At 34.8% G+C, this 20816-nt stretch overlaps 1 long non-coding RNA gene across 1 annotated transcript in view; it reads left to right on the plus strand.

The window, feature by feature from the left end:
* Positions 1-20494, plus strand: part of Gm5570 (predicted gene 5570) — a 72027-nt gene extending 51533 nt beyond the window's left edge. Inside the window, exon 8 of the long non-coding RNA NR_152156.1 lies at positions 18868-20494. This is a non-coding gene — a long non-coding RNA (predicted gene 5570). The remainder of the gene's footprint in view (positions 1-18867) is intronic.
* Positions 20495-20816: the final 322 nt, after the last annotated feature.

Below are 20816 nucleotides of genomic sequence, written 5' to 3' on the forward strand. Positions count from 1 at the left end.
TTTGGAATCTGAAAGGACAATGTAATGGCAGCTATGAACAAGATATACTATACATCTATATAAAATATTTAAAAATATGTATAATATCTCTCCATAAAAATGAGAATCTCGAGGCCCTGAGAGCGGCAGTTTTAAGGATCAACTCGACGCGAGTGGACCTGTCATTGACAGAGGGCCTCTCCTCCTGGATTTCATCTGCATTTTCTTATTTTAAGGAATGGGTGGGGGTAGTTTTATTTGCTGCTGCCATCTGCTGTGGACTTGTGTTCATGCTCTGGTTGGTTTGTAAGCTCAGAACCCAATAAAACCGTGACAAGGTCGTTATTACTCAGGCACTTGCAGCCATTGAACAAGGGGCTTCCCCAGAAATTTGGCTATCCATGCTTAAGACTTAAATGGCATTTGAGTTCTCTCTTATTGCGTCCCACAGATTTGTGGGTCCATTGCACTGGGATGAGAGATACTCAACGCTCATTGATCAGCACTTGCACTTCGCTGAGTTTTACTAATTCGTGTTTTGGCTGGCCTCTTTTTAGAGTTCGCCTTAGGTCATTTGGCAGTTACTGTCACACAGTACTGCGGTATCCAGAGATGGATATATAAGCAGCACCGTTTTCCGGGTTCGGGGTCTTCCTTATGTTGAAGCAATAAAAGCTTTGCCATAGAAGGATCTGGTTGTCCGAGTGAATTCTTGCCTGCGAGATACTAGCTCGGGCAAGAGTGTAACTATATTAAAATCTCAAAGTTAAATTATGCATGAGTAAGTAACTGATTAGGATAATCTATAACATGTTTTTATGTTGAAAAATTTATTTATTACAGTCCCAAGTGGATTTTATATTTTGATAAATATTGCCTCAAACACCACGATCCTATTTGAAGCCCAGTGTTATGATCAAAGTAGTAACTTCCTGAAGATGATAGGAGCATTGGGTATGTAAATTTATATGAAAGAAAAGATTTTTTTAATTGCAATATAGTTGTGTCCCCTGTAATTAGTTCCATGACATACTGTTGCAGGGATGTGTTTGCTAATATATTTCAAGTATCATCATTATTCAAGCTGAGTTGTACAGGATAATTTATACAAAATATGATAATAATATTAATATTTATGATTATAGTTCAGTAACGTAGATTTGATTGTAAGGAGAGATATTATCTAACCCCTATAAAGGCTGTATGACTTCAGAATGTGTGTCTGACTGACATCACCATTCTACTTGGGAGGGTAGGGGGAAGTATTTTGATTTAAAAACTGGTGACAAGTTTGATAAACGTAAACTATTAGGTGTAATTATAGTGGCTGTCTATTCTGAATTATCTTCCATGAAATGCAGCAACTGGAACAAATGTCACTGAAGATATGTCTGAAAAATTCAAGAAGCTGACTCAGCAATCTAAAATCCCTACTGAAAATATTGAAAACATCTATGAAACAGGTAAGTCGGGCCCTGTAAAAGTGACTTAAAGTTAGAGCAAATGCTAAAGATTCTTGTTTTGCATCTCAGCAGTAAAAAGTATTACAAAATATGAAGCCTATCTAATAGTATTTTAAAATGTCTCCTTCTTTGTCTCACCTCACAGATGAATGCCCTAAGGGGGAGCCTTGATCTCACAAGCAGAAACATATGAATCACTATTTTTGCTTCTCTGGAATTAAATTTTGAGGTTGTTTCAAACTTGTAAACCAAAAGTATTCACAATTGTCACTAGGGAATTTAGGTACACATTGAAAATCATTACTGGCTTTATGTAGGATTAATTGCATTGATTCCAATATTGCAAAAGAGGATTCAATTTAGTACCCAGTGCACAACATGCAGTGGAATTTATCAAGAGCTGATATCAAAGTCACATCATTATCAAAGTCAAATTCACCCTATCATGAATTAGAATATTTTGTGCATTTCATAATGAGTATACAAAACTCCTAAGGATATCAGGTATTTCAATTACATTTCTGTTGTACAGTTTATTTTGTGAAATTTACAAAAAAAAAAAAATCTTAAAGGGTCATGTTGAAGACCAGCCTTGTCAGGTTAAGATAAACTGAGGTGAGCGCTTTGAGTTGGCAATTGATCACTCAGCAGAATATCTCTGCGGGTGCAAAGCATAAATGATTCGGTTTGGCCTACAAGAGTCTATAGGAACTCTTTGGGAAAATAGAGAGATAAATAAAAAGAAATAAAACTTGGAAAAGACTCACATTCACACACACAAACACACATATACACAAAAATTGTCACTAAATGAAGCATGAAAAATGCCAAAAATCTTTATTTTTTCTTTCACTCCTTATATATTCCAGCATAGATTTTCGAGTAGTGTAAACATTACAATGTGATTACATTATAGTTTTTTGAAAGAATGATTATTTTTATAAAATTTTGTTCCCAAAAATCTTACTTTTCCTTAAAAATAACTTATGTATTACATATAAAGCAGAAATTACTCCCAAGAACCCATACACATTCAAAACTAAGCAACTTGTTATATATTAAGAAAGCCATGTAATTTTCTCACCCAATTTATTTTTTATTGAGTGGCTTCAATTTGTGGTTAGTAAAGCAATGATCAATTATTTCATGATCAATCTTAACATGGAATGTTTATGAATCTTAAAAGAATAACATATTAACTTATATTTAGAATGTCAGACATTTCTACATAAAATCCTCAGGGTGCACTTTTACTGATCACCAATCTTTTTATTATACTGTGTGGAAGCTGTTGGCATTAACAGGTTTAAGAATTTAATCATCACCTTGATCATTTGCCTAGTTCTGGAAAGAGAGTCATGCCAGGTAGTGCTTGTAGGGCTGCCATTGTTCTTTTTTACTGTCCACAAAACTCCCTAGCTCAGCAATTAAGAGTGTGCCTTTCTGAACTTCAAATTAATAGTTAAAATTCTTTCAGTAGAGCCATGGACAAAACAAAAAAAAAAAAAAAAAAAAAAAAAGACCTTATCCTAACATTACTAGCAAGCTACAACTCCAAATTATTTATAAAGTTGGTGATCTTTGCTGGCAATCTACATCTCTAAATTCTTTTCAAGGGTAGTGATTAAATCATTAATCTGTTCTAGGAGCATTTCTTAACAAAGATCAAGCATTATCACTATAAGTGCTAACAATATTGCCCAGTGAGGGGCTGGCAGCCCCATGTGAGTTTTCACACAATTAGAAAATGAAGATTGTGAAGACAGAGAGTACAAGCAGATCTATGCTCCATAATGGCATGAATTCCTCAGGATACTTAGTCTTCAGAATTCTGCCTCTCTGGGGCATGCCCATGGTAGTTGTTCTCATGGGACAAAGTACATTAGTTCTAAAGTACTTTGTTGTTCCTCCCAGGTGGCCTGTTACATGGATATGGATCATAGATTGTCTCCTTGATGGCATTTTCCCATAGGTATATGTGTGACCTGGGTTTATTACAAATCATGGTATAATTATTTCAAAAGAAACAAGTAAATACATAAGTAACTTATATTTGTATGTATATGCATGTAACAGCAACTAATGAAATATTTTACATTACACTTCACAGTAGGATAGTTTCAAAAACAGAAATTGGGATTGTACATTCATATAGGGCTTTGATACCAATTATTGAAAAGGGGCACTGGGACTGTACAGTGGCACATGCCTTTACTCCCAGCATTTGGGAGGCAGAGGGAGGTGGGGTTTCTGATTTCAAGGACAGCCTGGTCCACAGAGTGAGTTCCAGGACACCCAGGGCTACACACAGAAACACTATATCAAAAAAACAAAAAATAAAACAATACAAAAAAAGACCCTAACAAAAGAGTCAAAGCAAAATAAATAAATAAATAAATAATAAAATTTTATAAAAAAGCAATTTAAACATATGGGAGGATTTAGAGGGAGAAAGAAACGATGATATAATTAGAGTAATCTACAGAAAATGAAAGAAATTTAAAAACCAATTGTCCTTCAAAAAAATAGTAGGAAGTATCCTTTCTGTATCACCAACCATAGCATTGGACAGAGAAGGGCAGATACAAGGCTTATAGCCATTGTAATATCTCAGTGGACACTTACATTCAGGTGGCAGGAGACCTTGTCTCAAATATCTGGCAAACCTTGGCACAGGTGATTCTGTGTCCTGAATACCAACCCTCACTCAAGGTACAACTACATGTCTGACCAGACTTTTCCTGGGGAAAGGCTGTGCTATAGCACATATTGTCCATTTGGAGGTAGCATAACTCTGTGACATCACAATGCCGACTTGGCCTTTTAAGAACACGCAGGATGGAAACGGAGTGCCCAAAAAACCATCCAAAAATCTGGGTCATATCCTACATAGGGCAAATATTCACATTGCCAGTCAAGGCGCTCTAACATGAGGCTACATGCTCACATTAGGAAAAAATAGTTTCTCCAGTCTTATACAGCTGCTGGTACTACCTTTCCAGCCAGCAAACAACTCATAGTAAAGGATGACAGCTGCTCCTCTGTGAGCTGATGGAATGGGCTGGGACTAGTCACACTGAGATGTTTGAAATAAACCAAAAAGGAACACAGAAAGACTCAGATATAATCCGAGCTCAAATAAACTGATGAAGTAAGACATTTATAATTATGTATTAATTCAAAAGAAAATAGAAGAAGGGGTATAAAACCTCAAAGACAAAACCGAATATTTTGAAATTATTAAATTAAATTCCTAAGCCGGGTGTGGTGGCACATGCCTTTAATCCCAGCACTCACAAAGCAGAGGCAGGCAGATTTCTGAATTTGAGGCCAGCCTGGTCTACAAAGTGAGTTCCAGGACAGTCAGGGCTAAAACAGAGAAACCCTTTCTCGAAAAACCAATAAATAAATAAATAAATAAATAAATAAATAAATAAATAAATACATTCCTTAAGATAAAATTAAATAAATTAAAAGGAATAAGTCACAAAGGAATGGAAAAATGTTTAGAAAATGGAACACAAATAAGACATCAAGGTTAGAAAGCAATGGTATATAAATATAGTCATATAATGATTTCGAAGTAAGAGAAAAATATATGAGTGTTTTAAATGGTGCATACAGGCTAAAGAAACACAACATGCATAATAATAGAAGTACGGATGTAAAATATAAACATATGCATTCTTCAAAGAAAGAAAAGATAAAGAAAATTAAAAGTTCCGCAAGAAGAAGAGAGATACTAAAAAAGAAAATATTTTTCATATTAAAAAGTAGAAAACACTACAAAAGAAGGCATTAGGGCTCCATCTAGCTTTATTTTTACTGTCCACATGAAAAAATTATATGTTAAGTAGTAATTATAATTGTATATATCCTCTTTGAAGAGAGAGAAAAATAAAAGAGACTTAGAGAAAGAGAAGACTAAAATATTAAATGCTAAATCAAGGCCAAAGAAGAGAAATTGGAGGATTCTTTAAGTCACAATAAAGAGTCTTCACAAAATCCAATGTGGAACCTATGATCAAAAACAAAACAAATCAACAACAAAAAAACTCCAAACAACAACAGCAACAACAAAACTACAAAACAACAACAACAAATTACCTGATGGATGCTTTCATGATTCAGAAAAATTTAGGGTTATTGTTTGTCCAGGCAGTCAGTGCTCTATGTCATATCTGTTGTTTTGAGAGGTACTTTCTCTGCACTTCCTGCATACTCAGGTAATATTTAGTTCCTCTCATACCTCTGATGGGACTGAAAACTAGATGGTTATAGGCTAAAAATAAAGACTAAATATTTTAAGATTCAGAAAATGATTTTAGATCTAAGAAGATATTTCTCAGTTATAAATACAACTATTGATAGAAAAGGACTTAAGAACTCTAAACTCATCAAGGCAGTGACTTTTCCCAGATTGCTTAATAAAAAAGGAGTGGACATTTAAATGTAAATTTTACTTGGTACATTTTCATATTTGTTATTTTTATATATGAATAATAGAGATGATCCTTTTATTGAACTAAAAGGGTGAGTTGTTGGGGGTGGCTTTTTTGTGCTATGTATTGAGATGTTGATTTATGTCCATAGATATCTGGTTGCAGTCAGGACTACACTGTGGTCATCCATCTTTTGTCTCTCTGATATATAACACACTGTTTTCCATCCCTTCTTATTATTAAGAATCAATCTGATCAGTCAATTACTTGGGCATCAAGGAGGAACTTCTGATACTAGTCAGGATGTACAAGAAGGAGTGGGCAGAGAGTAGAGAAGAATTACAGCCGAAAGAAGGCATAGGGAAACGCATGTAGATAACAGGAGGTTTTCACCATGAGGTTGCTATGAGTGAGTAGCCATGAGGAAACACATGGACCAAGGTGGCCTGTACAAGATGGCAAGTAACAGGGCATTGTTCTGGGTTTTACCTGTGTAGTCATGTATGAATATCTCAAAACCTGCCTAACTTTGGCTTGCAGTGTGTTAATAAAAATGCCTGGTCTCTGTGTCTCATTTTTAGAAATTAAAATGGCATAGGGTTGTCAGATAATGCCTGCTATTTAAATGGTGGCAAAAGCGACAGTAGAATCCCTCCTCAAATACTGTTACACACATCCATGAAACAACTTGCATGTTTTAACTCACACACATATAGGCACTTACATTTGAATACTTGGTCACTACAGAGAGTTGGTCCTTGAGAGAGATTTGAAGGTTGGCCTTGTGGCAGTAGATGTGATATAGTTGGAGGAAGTGCCACTTGGAGTGAGGTTTGAGGATTCTAATGTTAAAGGCATGTCCAGTGTCTCTTCCTGTTTCATCATAATTAGGATTTGGAACGCTCAATTCCTTCCCTAGCACTGACAGTGCCCATGCCAACCACCATGCTGATTATGACTAAACCTCTAAAGCTGTAAGCTTTCCTTTATAAGAGTTGCAGTCTTCATGATGTATTTTATCAGCAACAGAACATTTTGTAAGACATGCACCATAATTGTTTCTCCTTGGAATTAAAAAAGAATCCAAAAAAAGAAAAAAAATGTTGTTTTTGGTTATTTGTTTTGTTTTTTTTTTTTGTTTGTTTGTTTTGTTTAGTAGGTTTTGTTCTTTAAGGAAGTTGTCAAAGAGAATTTATCTGAAATAGAGAATGTAAAAAGTTACAATATGACATGAGTCATATTACAAAATCAGCATGAGTAAAAACATATTTCTGATATCAATTGTGACCATAAAGGCTTTCAGTTTTCCAGACATCTGTAGAGTGTGGATGTACCTATATTTGTGAGTTCAGCTCTGTATACTTGATATCATGCATAAAAATCCAGATTTAATATATTCACCCTAAATTTTTGGGATATTGTTCAGAATCTTGTTACTTAACCATTTTCCATGTATCTCTTTGAAAATACTGTGTGAAAGAAACATTCCTTCAGAAATAATGGAGGCAATCCCCTTTCCTGTTTTTCAACAACACCAACCCTTGTCTTTGCATCAGTTTGGCTATCAGAGAAGACAAATCTGCCACTGGTAATCAACATGTGGCTTAGATCTTTAAATCTTATAGAAGGAAATAAGGATCCAAACTGACATTATAGAAGTAGAGAAGTAAATAACCTTAGTACTTTTAAAATCCCAGTCTCCCACACATAGCAGTTAATTCATTGTAGAGCTTCAGTCCATCTGAAGGAAAACAAACAAACAAACAAACAAAACAACAACAACCAAAAACAAAAACAAAAAACAACCACAAAAAGGAATTTTCTGCCTGTTCTAGCCCATTTTTTTTCTGGAAAAAAAATAAAACAAACAAACAAAAAAATAAAAAAAACAGAGACCTGGCATTTTTATTAACATACTGCAAGCCCAACTTAGGCAGATTTTGAGCTATTCAAACATGAATATAATTCAAATTTACTTAGTGAGGGAATGAGCCTAAATCTTCCTGAGGACAACAGGCACTGTTGTAAGGAACTCATATCCAGGTGGATGAACAAATATGGACAATAGTAATTGAGTATCATGGGGAAGAACAAACAAATTGTTGCTGATCTCTGATACTTCATAATTTCTTCTATCTTCTACTCTTCTATCTTCAAACCTTGTCCACTTTTTTTACACTTTCAAACCTCTATCAAGAGATAGGAGAGGAAAGAGAGAGAGAGAGAGAGAGAGAGAGAGAGAGACCCTGTATCTTTTCTTTGTTTCATCTTTGAGCAATACAAATAACAATAGATGAATGTGAATATCCACTTCTGTATTTGCCAGTCACTGGCCTAGCCTCACTCAAGACAGGTATATCAGGGTCCTTTCAGCAAAATCATGCTGGCATATGCCATAGTGTCTGTGTTTGCTGGCTGATTATGGGATGGTTCCCTGGATTGGGCAGTCTCTGGATGGTCAATCCTTTTGTCTCAGCCCCAATCTTTGTCTCTGTAATTCCTTCCATGGGTATTTTGTTCCCTATTCTAAGGAGGAATGAAGTACCCATGTGTTGGTCTTCCTTCTTGATTTTCTTGTGTTTTGGAAATTGTATCTTGGGTATTCTAAGTTTCTGGGTTGGAACACAGGGCCCCAAAAGGAGGAGCTAGAGAAAGTAATCAAGGAGATGAAGGGTTCTTCAACCCTATAGTGAAAAACAATATGAACTAACCAGTACTCCCAGAGCTCATGTCTCTAGATGCATATGTAGCAGAAAATGGCCTAGTCGTCCATCATTGGGAAGAGAGGCCCCTTGGTCTTGCAAACATGCCCCAGTACATGGGAATGCCAGGGACAAGAAGTGGGATTGGTGGTTAGGGGAGCAGGGTTGGGGAGAGTATAGGGGACTTTCAAGATAGCAATTGAAATATTAGTGAAGAAAATATCTAATAAACAAAATACAATTAACAAACCTTAATCAATCACACTGAATGACCAGGACTCAGGACCAACAATGAATAGACAACAGCCAACCCAGACTCTCAATAATCTAAATATTTTTTACTCCCTTTAAAGGTCTCTGAATTCCAAATATCACACAAAAATAAATACTATCTGACGCTGGCAAAACCACAATACTGCTAGATGATGAGGAAAAAAATAGTTGCTGCAGACAACTTGAAGTAGCCTCACACCTGTCATTAACTGTAAGGATAATTTCATAATATTTCTCTGTGTTTTAAATAAATTAAAATTCCAACATTTTCATTACGATTATATGGTGAGAAAAATACGAGATATTTCAGAGAAAATCTTTAGAATCTGAAAGAAGTATGTGAGGATAGCTAACATCAAGATATACTATATATTTATATAAAAATTGAAATTATATAATACACCTCAATCAAAAATATGTTGTAAAAAACAAATTTGCAAAATCATTAATTTACTGTTTGAGATTTTTCAGCTTGTTCTTAATTATCTCTTGATTTTCACTGGCTTTCTTAGTCACTGTTGTATTGTGACCAAGTCACCAAACCAGCTTGCCCTTCTTAACTTTTTTTTCTGAATGTCAACAGTTCTGGAACATTTATCTTACACACCACTGAATTCTAATCCAATGGATTAAAACAAAGCAATGCCAAACACTCACAAATGTTTCCAATCAGTCTGCCAACCTGGTCTGATACTAAACCAAATAGTGAATTAGCACATTGTGCACACTGAAATGCTGTGCTATCCTCTTCATCACTTCATCAGCAGCTGAGAACCTATATTTTTCTAACTGCAGAAGAAAGAGCATATTCAGGAAGATGAAGTTTGTTTTTTCTTTTTTTTCCTTGCTGAAGCCCCTTTGGTTTCTAAAGCTGAGGAACCCTTACAGGCACAGTATGGGGCTTTCAGGAAGTTATGTAGGAAGAAAGGTGGAGGTGGTGAATTTATCACAGATTGAACTGACAAGCAGTGTGATTTATGAACATATTGGTTCACTTATGGCTTTTGTATTTGGAATATGTCCCATGCCTTAAAACATTGTTTATTTTAGTTTAAAGTTAAAATTAAAATCATTTGAGCTACTTATATTGCCTAATTTTATTATAACTGCATAAACAGTATGAAAATTAACCTCTTATTAATGCCATGTTTTTAATATTTGCATAATTTTACTTAAGTAGTTAAAAGACATTATCCATTTGCAAAAATTGTTTCACTATTTTATATGAATTAAGGGATGACTCATCACCAATAAAATAGAAACCTAAAGTCAATTTGATATTTGCAAGACAAACACATTATATATCATATATTGAGGAATAGATTTCTCTCCTTTAGAGTCATTCAACTTTGGTCAATATATGGAATAATATATTAATTATAATCCAGTAATAATTCCAAAACAGAAACTTATTTTGGAAGGTTGATTTTATACATATGTGTCTCTGTGTGTGTCTGTGTGTGTGTGTGTGTATGTGTGTGTGTGTGTCCAGTTTTGAAAGAAATATTGCAGAAAACATGTAGAAATCAGGGACAAAGCCACACTATGTATACAATTTTAAATCTTTCATCCTAGAATCTGAGTGATTTCTAAAAGGAAAACTGGTCCTAATGCCTTTCCACATAAAGACTTTTGATATAAATGTATGATTGATTTTTTTAAATTTACTTTGAACACATATAATATGCAGATTTTTATTAAAATTGTTTAAGATTAAGTTTTTGCTAATGCAGCTTCCTAACAGGAACCTATAATCTATTCTTTTACACTTTTTTCTTAATCATATTTTAAATGATATGAAACTATTAACATGTATATATGAATATATATTTTCAAACAAGATATTAGGCAATTATGATACTTAAGTAGAAAAACACAAAAATGCTGTTAGCACGTTATACATAATTCTTTTCTTTTACAATATTAAATATTCTATTTCTTTACTTAAACATTGATATCATACATTTCTGACCTTTAAATTTTCAGTAATTTCATTTTATCATTTTATGTGTATAGGTTTTTGGTCCACATGTACAATATATATGGAGTACCTACCAAGACAATATGATATTCCTCAGAAATGAAGTTACAGGAGATTATGCATCAACTAGTGTGTGTGTGTGTGGGGGGGTCCAAACTCATATGCCATGACTGATGAATTTAATTCTTCACTATTATTAGCCTTTAAGGAAGTTTAATGCCATCTACCTAGCAGGCAAATCTGTAAGTACAATAGCAGTGAGGATGCTGATGTGTGAGATTAAGTATTTTAACCAATACAGATTAATGAGCATGGAATTTTACGTCAGGTAAGAAAAGTTATTTGGGTAGAAGAAACAATTTGTTGAAATGGGAATCAATGAATTAACTTTCTTCATTTTGTTGACTTGGGAAATGGTGTCAATTATGGTTCTAAGCCCTAATCCCATCCACAAATCTTGGTGCACACAGTAAGTCAGTCCATTCCCTACAGGAATAGTAGACTGAAAAGATGATTAATGAAGACAGTTATGAACCAAGGAATGATATCATAGAAGACAGGATCAAGACCAGCAATGTGTCTCACTTTCAGCAATATGTGTTTTCTTTAGGGACAAATAGATGTTTCATGATAAATTTGAAAAAAGGGATTATTTATTGCTTAATATGTATAGTTTAAGGAAAATGAGAAGTGCCAACTACACACAGTTTGGGCTGATAAAATTAAGTGGTTTTATTGCTCAAAGTCCTGTGAGTAGCAATGGTTCAGGATGGACTGCATTATTTACATGTTCTGTAAGGAATGTGACCTTTTCTAACAGTGTCTTCAGTGGATAAATGGTCCATTGTGTCTAATGTTACAGGGTGTTTCTTCCTAAGAGAGTGTCCCGGGACAAACAGGACTAATTCCATCCCTGGGAGGTGGAGGTTGCTTGATACTGTTCTTCTTTTTCCAAACATCTACTTTCATCCAGCAATTGATGGAGGCTTATATGGAAGTCAGTAAAATCTGTTCCCCAACGGTTCTGGTGGGGAAATGCACTTATGAATGAATCTTGCTATGTGACACAAACAAAAATCAGAGAAATATTTAAATATAGGTTTTGCTAAAATTGATCCCATACAGGCATAATCATGGTTTTCTACTTCATGTTAAGTAATAAGGAAATGTTTCCCAGACTCAATGATTTAATGTAGAAAAAGTATTATGAAGTATGCTAGAAAATGGATTATGAAAGAAATTTAAACACTGTTTTAAGAATAATATAATTAAAGACAGATATGAGACACATCAAACTTTCAATTTATAGATTAAAAGTTTTATGTTTATGCATGAAGATTTCATATTTCATAAATTATTGCTTTATATAAAATAATACATAATTTGTATGATATAAAATATAACAAAACTATTATAATAAAACAAATATAACTGTATGATGGTAATCAGTGAAAAAAGATGGCATGGATTTGAAGGAGATTGTGGATGGGCACACACTCAGATTATTGTGGGGGAAAGTTTCAAAATAATTTAATTATTTTAAATCTCAAAACTAAACTATAAGTAAGTAAATAAATATATAGGAATGTCTACATCATGATCTTTGAAGGAAAATTTATTTATTCCTGCGCCAAATGATTTATATATTGTGATATATTTTTCTCCAATTCCACCAACCTCTTTGAAGCCCAGTTTCTTAAGGATAGGAATTACTTCCAGGAGCAATAAGTATGTAAATATTATTCATTAGAAAATGTTTTCTTTTTTTCGTTTTTTTCTTGTTGTTTATTGCAATATAACTGTGTCCCCTGGATTTATTTTCATGACACACTGGTGCAGGAATGTGTTTACTTACATAATTCAAGTATAGTCATGATTCTGTGAAATCTAAGTTGAATTGTGCAGGATAATTTGAATAATAATTTAACAATGATTTTAATATTCCTGATTTTAATTTAGCGATTTAGATATGATTGGATAGATAGATATTATCTTCTTCCAAGTAAGAATGACTTACCTGACATCAGAATATTTCCCTGACTGGCATCACCTTTCTGGTAGGGATGATTAGTGAAGTAGCAGGTTTTACTAACTAGCGAGAAGATTTGATGAACATAGATTTGTTGCTGTGATTATATTGGCTGTCTCTTCTGAAGTTTCTCCCATGCAATGTAGAAACTAGAACAAATATCACTGAAAAAAATGCAGAATGAATATGTGAAGCTGACACAGCAACTCAGAATTCCTACTAAAAATATTGAAAAAGTCTATGAAAGATGTTAAATTGATTCTTTTAAAATTAGACCAATGACAAGTACAAATTAGAGCAAATAATAAATATTCTTGTTTTCCACATCAGTAATATAAAATCCTTACAAGAAAATATTACCAAAATCCAGTAGTTTTTAAAACTGTCTCCCTCTTTGTTTCTCCTCAGAGCTTCATGTACTAAGTGGGAGCCTTGATCTCATAAGCAGAAACATATTAATCACTATTGTTGGCTATCTGGAATAAAAATTTGAGGTCAATTCAAGATTGTAAAAATGAATTATTCATAACTGTCACTAAAGAATTTCTGTAAACCCTACCATTATTAAAAATCATTACTGGCTTTAATCATGGTTAATTGCATTGATTTTAATAATGCAAAAGATTTTTCAATAAAGTACCAGGGCACATCCTGCAGTGGAATTTATCAGGAGTTGTCATTAAAAACGCATCACCATAATATGAATGATTACATTTTGGGCATTTCTGTTTTTCATTGGATATTTTCTTTATTTGCATTTCAAGTGTTATCCCCATTTCTGATTTCTCCCCTAGAACTGTGCACCCCCACCCACTCATCCCCTCTTCTCTCCCACATTCCTACTCTTATATTCTGCTAAACTGGGGCATCAAGCCTTCATGGGACCAAGGGCCTCTTCTCCCATTGTATTAGTCACTAATCTTGAGTCACTGGAATTAAAGTCGGAGGTCGATTCAAGATTGTAAACACAATGTATTCCCAATTGTCACTCAGGAAGTTCTGTAAACCCTACTGTTATTAAAGTCATTACTGGCTTTATGCAGGATTAATTGCATTTATATTGCAAAAGATTTTTCAATAAGACACTCAATGCACATCTTGCAGTAGAATTTAACAGGAGCCAACATCAAACACTCATTAATCACCCTATCATGAATGGTAATATTTCAAGCATTTCAAAATGTAGGTGTTACAATTATATAAAATATCTAAGGTTATTAGGTATTTCAATTACTTTTCTGTTGTTGTATGTTTTCTGCCGGTAAATTTCCAAAAATATCTTAAGGGGACATGTTGAAGGATAGCCTTGTCAGGTTAGGGTAAACTGAGGTGAGGACACAGAGTTGGCAATTCATTGGTCAACAGACTATTCTCAGAGGGGGTGAAGCCTGATTCAGTGAATCCAGCACTTCCCTTGACCTACAAGAATCCACAGGACTACTTGGTGGCTGGAGAGAAGGTAAAAAGAAAAACAATCAGGGAAAAGATTTAAACAGTCACACAATTCTCTCTCTCTCTCTCTCTCTCTCTCTCTCTCTCTCTCTCTCTCTCTCTCTCTCTCTCTCTCACACACACACACACACACACACACACACACACACTCAGTGAATGAAACAGGACAAGCTCCTAAGAAACTTAAGATTTTCTCACTGCTTAGATATCCCAGCCATTTCTTTCAAGTAGCTTAACATTAAGATGTGATTACATTAATTTTTCTTTTTAACTAATAATTATTTTTAAGATTATATTCTCAAATCCATTTAATTGAAAAACAGCTTATATATTATATGCTAAGAAGAAAACATTTCATTCCCAAGAACAAATATATATTCATAACTAACAACTTGTTATAGATTAGAAAGGTATAAGAAAGCCATGTAATTTTCTGTTTTTTTTAATGACATGCTGCAATTTGTGGTTAATAAAGAGGAGATCAATTATTTAATTATTTATCTTGAAAATTAATATTGTATAAATTTTAATCACAAATCTAAACTTTTAAATATAAATCTATCAGGCATTTCTACTTTCAATCCTAAAGGTACACACATACATATCATCAATGTTTTTCTTAAATCATATCTGGAAGATGAGGACAAACACACACACACACACACACACACACACACACACACACAAACACACACAAACATAAGTCAGGTAGAGCTGATATATCTACCATTGTTCTTGTTCACTTACCATGAGTAATCCCCAATCCAAATATGAAGAGTGCTCCTTTTTGAACTTCAAACTATTTCCTGTATCTTTGTACATTAGAAACATTGAGTAAAATATGTTAATCTAACTTTACGAACAAGCTACATCTCCAAGTTCTAAAGCTTTTGGTGATTGATGATAATCTATATCTCCACATTCTTTCCAAATGCAGGACTTGAAACATTAATCTGTTCTAGCAGCAATGCTTAACACAGTTCAATCAAAATTTTTGTGAGTGCTAATAATACTGCTCAGTAAGGAGCTGGAAGCCCATTCTGAGTTTTCACACAGCACTTTGATTTGGAAAGACGTGGCAACTGAGAGTACAACAAGTACAGCCATGCTCCATAACAGCATGAAGTCCTCACGACACTTAGGCCTCAGCGATCTGCTTCTCTGTGGCTTGCCAATGGGTGTGTGGGTGGGCTTCAATCCATGAGTTCTAAAGCAATTGTTATTCCTCTTAAATGGACTTCTGCAAGTACACAGAACATACAATGACCCCATGATGCCAGTATCTCATATGTATACAACCAATTTGGTTTTAGTACAAATTGTAGTACAGTTGTTTCATTAAAATGTAAGTCAATAAAAAAATTATGTAATTTATTGAAAAACAGCAAGAGAGGTAATACAGGAGAATTTAGATGGAGAAAAGTAACAGTGATATAATTGAAGTGTAATACAAAAAAATAAAAGAAATACAAAACGGTGTTCTTCAAGGTAAAGAATAAAAGATGTGTAGTATCATTTCTGTAACATCAGTCATTGCAATTGAAAAAGTGGCTTGGAAACTGTGTTTTAACCATGACAACATCTCAGATCCCATTTGTCAATCATGTGTAAAGATACCCTGTCTCAAACTTATGGCATAGAATGATAGATGTAACACTCTTAGAAACTTACAAATATGAACAAACACAAATATGACTGTTGGGGAGCAGTTTTGTACACTGTGCATTCAGATGCTGATTTGTATATTCAGATATCTGGTCGTGGTTTGGATAACGGCACTGTCAACTATCTATGTTCTCTATATCATGGAAACATTGTTTTCTATCACCTCTGATTGTTTAATAAAAGGTCTGATGAGTTAATTAGCCAGGCAGAAGTGAATAGTGCTGGATATCTTATCCTACTCAGGGGTCCCAGATGGTAAGAGTGAAGAGTAGATAAGGGCCACTAGGAGAATAAGGTTTGAAGAAACCACATGGAGTAAACAGATTTCACCATGAGGGTTACAATGATGGAGGAGCCTTGAGGACACACATGACCTGAACAAGACAGGAGAATCCTAAATGGCAAGTAATGGTACACATTTCTGGATATTAGCAGCCTAGTTTGATTAGAAAATTTCAGAACCTGCCAATATTAGGCTTGCAGTGTGTTAAAAAAAAAATAACAGGTCATCTGTGTCCTTACTTGAGAGCTAAAAATCAGGTAGGCAGGTGTAGTAATGTCCTACACTTACTTGGCATCCAAAGGGATGTAAGATTCAGCATATGGCCCAATGAAATACTGTTGTATTTGACACACTGAATGTTGGGACTCGGGAGGCAGAGGCAGGCAGATTTCTGAGTTTGAGGCCAGCTTGGTCTACAAAGTGAGTTCAAGGACAGCCATTGTTATACACAGAAACCCTGTCCAAAAAAATAAAAAAAGAATAATATATCCTTTTCCTGAAAATGTGTTTTGTTTTACCAAATAAAGATAGAGAACCTCCCTATCATCTCCATGGCAAGTGTAGGTCGCCCTGCAACACTGCACAAAGAGGAATCAATTTCTTGCCTGGTAGAACCTATGAACAAAATTTTCCACTGTATTTTCTTTCCCAGGGTATCCTACTCTTTATCTGTCCTCATTTGGATTTCAGCAATCTCCCACCAGGTATTCTAGGTACACCAGTGCTTACTGCTGCCTTTCTCTTATAGCACAGGTCTCCCTTGGTCTTGGGCTACTTGGTTATTCTTCAATCTTAGCTCTATTCTAATGTCATGTGTATTCATTTTGTTCCACATTTTTTATTATAGTAAGAGGAGGAACAACAACTATTAAGTCATTAGACTTAATAATGTAATTACATGTGCTTATAGTAAGAGGAGGAACAACATCTATTAAGTCATTAGACTTAATAATGTAATTACATGTGCTTATAGTAAGAGGAGGAACAACATCTATTAAGTCATTAGACTTAATAATGTAATTACATGTGCTTAACTACTAGCTTTACACTTCTTTTTCATTTTTTATTTAGATGTTTTCTTTATTTACATTTCAAATGCTATCCCCTTTCCTAGTTTCCTCTCCAAAAATCACATATACCCTCCCCCATCTCCCTGATCCCAAACCCACCAACTCCTACTTCCTGGCCCTGGCATTTTCCTATACTGGGTCATACAATTTTCATAAGACAAAGAGCATCTCCTATTGATGGCTGACTAGGCCATCCACTGCTACATATGCAGCTAGAGAAAGGAACACTCAGGGTACTGGTTAGTTCATATTGCTGTTCTTCCTGCAGATCCCTTCAGATCCTTGGGTACATTCTCTAGCTCCTTCATTGAGGATCGTGTATTTCATCCAATAGACGCATGTGAGCATCCACTTCTGTATTTGCCAAGCACTGGCAGAGGCTCAAAGGAGACAGTAATATCAGGGTCCTGTGAGCAAAACCTTGTTGGTTACAATATACAATAGTGACTGGATTTGCTGGTTGTTTCTGGGATTGATCCCTGGGTGTGGCAGTCTCTGAATGGTCCTTCCTTCAGTATCAGATTCAAATGTTTTTAATAACTGAGTAGTACTCCATTTTATAAATGTACCACATTTTCTGTATCCATTCTTCTGTTGAGGGACATCTGTGTTATTTTCAGTTTTTAGCTATTATAAATAAGTCTGCTATTATCATAGTGGAACATGTGTCCTTATTACAAGTTGGAACATCTTCTGGGTATATGTCCCAGGAGAGAAATTGCTGGATCTTATGGTAGTACTTTGTCCAGTTTTCTGAAGAACTGCCAAACTGGTTTACAGTGTGAATGAACCAACTTGCAATCCACCAGCAATGGAGATATGTCCCTCTTTCTGCACATCCTTGCCAGCATCTGCTGTCACCTGAATTTTTTATCTTAGCCATTCTGAATTGTGTGAGTGTTGTTTGATTTGCATTTCCCTGATAATTAAGGATGTTGAACATTTTTTTTAGCCACTACACCAAGTGATTTTGCCCCATTGTAATTTTACAAATGTGTTTTCGATTGTACGAGGGATAGTTATATCATGTTAGGCATATTTCACAACCTTGTTATTGGTTCATGTGAACCTGAGATATTATTTGTGCTAAGTTGACAAGGGGTGGATTGTAGTGGCTATTCCTGGTTGTCAACTTGACTATATTTGGAATGAACTACAATCCAGAATTGGAAAGCTCAGTAGTCACCCTTATCTGGAGGCTTGGGGAGAGAAATTTCTGATCTGGATCTTGGTATGGAGATCTTGAGGCATAGTGGCTATGGATTCCAGAAGATTAAATCTCTGAGTTCAAGGTCATCGGGGATTAAAGGTGTGGTGGAACACACTTTTAATCTGGGATACAACTTCTGCTAGAGGTGAAGGAAATACAGAATGGGTAGTAGAAGAAGGTCGTTATAAATACCAATTAAGGCCATGTAACCAGTTGCAGAAACGAGGATTATAAAGTAATATGAATGACCCTGTCTTATTTTGCTAACAAAAATATTTGTCTTTCTTCCAATTTCTTTAACATCAATTTGTATTCAAGTTGGGCTTCACCTTCTGCTGGAGACAATATAAGGACATTGGAAGGAGTCTGGCTCTTGTTCCTTTGCCTGCTTGCTGTGTGAGACTGAGTAACTGTTAGATCCTTGGACTTACATTCACAGCTACTACTGAAACATTGTTGGGAATTTGGCTGCATACTGTAAGTCATCAATAAATTCCTTTACTATCTAGAGACTATCCATAAGTTCTGTGACTCTAGAGAACCCTGACTAATACATGTACCTATGAAATTCTTTAATAAAATGTTACGATAAGCTGTAGTCCTTTTGAATGCTTCATTACAAACAGTTTAGGACAAATAAGACATTCAAGTAAGTAATCAATAAATCAAACTTAACATGCTAAATTCTAGTTTATTCATTTTTAAAAATAAACTTCATGTATCTTCTTTAGATGTAGATATTAGCTAGCTAGAGATATGAAAATCAGATATACAATAGATATATTTTCTTCATAAACCTTAAAGATCTACAGACTAAGTAACATAAAGTTATATTTTTAATAAAAGTTTTTCTGACAATGACATGTTTACTCCCAGCAGCTTCTACTTCATTCTACTTCAAAAAGGATGATTTGCACTGCAGAGCCAACTTTTGAAACTGGCAAATTCATCTTTCCATTTCTATGTAGAATTGTGTTGGGATTTTAATGGGGATTACAATGAATCTGTAGATTGATTATGTTAAGAAGGCCATATTTTAGTATATTAATCCCATTGATCCACAAGCATGGAACTTGTTTATGTATTCTTAGGTTTTCTTTAATTTCTTTCTTCAAAACTTGAAGTCCTTGTAGTACAGATGTTTCACTTGCTTGGTTAATGTTACACTATCATATTTTCTGTTATTTGTGGCTATTCTGAAGGGTGTTGTTTTCACTTGTATAAAGGAAGGATACTAAGTTGTTCCAGCTAATTTCATATCCACAAATATTGCTGAAATTGTTTATCTGCTGTAGGTGTTCTTAGGTAGATATTTTGTGGTTGCATATATACTATTGTATCATCTGCAAATAGTGATATCTTGAGAAAATTGTAGCAATTCCACTGAAATCAAAGACACATCAAAGCTTCCTACCCTATTCTTATCTATTCAGTATAGTACCTAAATTCTAACTAAAGCTATTAGACCACAAAGGACATCTAGGGGATACAAATTGAAAAGTAAGAAGTAAAGATAATCACTATTTACAGATGATTGTTTTCTTGAAATTACTTTATCTGAATTGGGTAAAAGAACTCCTGTTTAGTGTTGGGAGCTATTAAGACAACACAATTGTCCTGATTTCTGAATTGTTCCTCTCCCCCGAGAAGAAAAGGGGGTCAAAAGCGGGCCACCGACGCACCACTTTGAGAACAACCACAGATTGTTCCAGCCCTAAGTCAGCGACAGATGTCCTGACATCAAGATGTACCCTGATACCACCAAGTTCCTGCTTCCCCGTGAAAATTTTCTATTGTCCCACCCCTCCTGCTGATAAGTACCTGTACTTCTCCCTTTTCTTGTGCAATTCTACTGCCTCACCCTTCCTGCTAAAAGGCACTTCCCCTTTTGCTTGTGTATTTAAACCTTGGGCCTGGCTAATACAGTGGGACCTTGATGCCTCTCAGAATGTTTCTGTGTCGTTCTTGGACAAAGTTCTCGTCTTTCTCTATCCCCCCATTTGGTTCTTAGGAGAAGGTCCCCTCGAGATCTTCGAATAACTGGACCTGATGGACGGGTCAGTTTAGACCACAAGGGAAAATATGTTTAATCTGAAAAAATTCAAAAAGAAAGTAAGAAAGAATAAATGAACTAACAAATGAACTTTAGCATTAGCATTTGTTGCCTCAACTTTGTTAATCTAGTCTATGTGTTCACCAGAAAGTAATGTGTTGTTTAGTCAGGCTATTTGTTTTATATCAGTCTATGTGTTATTTGTCAAGTCTAG

Source organism: Mus musculus, chromosome 6 (genome assembly GCF_000001635.26).
Source record: "Mus musculus strain C57BL/6J chromosome 6, GRCm38.p6 C57BL/6J".
Lineage (NCBI taxonomy): Eukaryota > Metazoa > Chordata > Mammalia > Rodentia > Muridae > Mus > Mus musculus.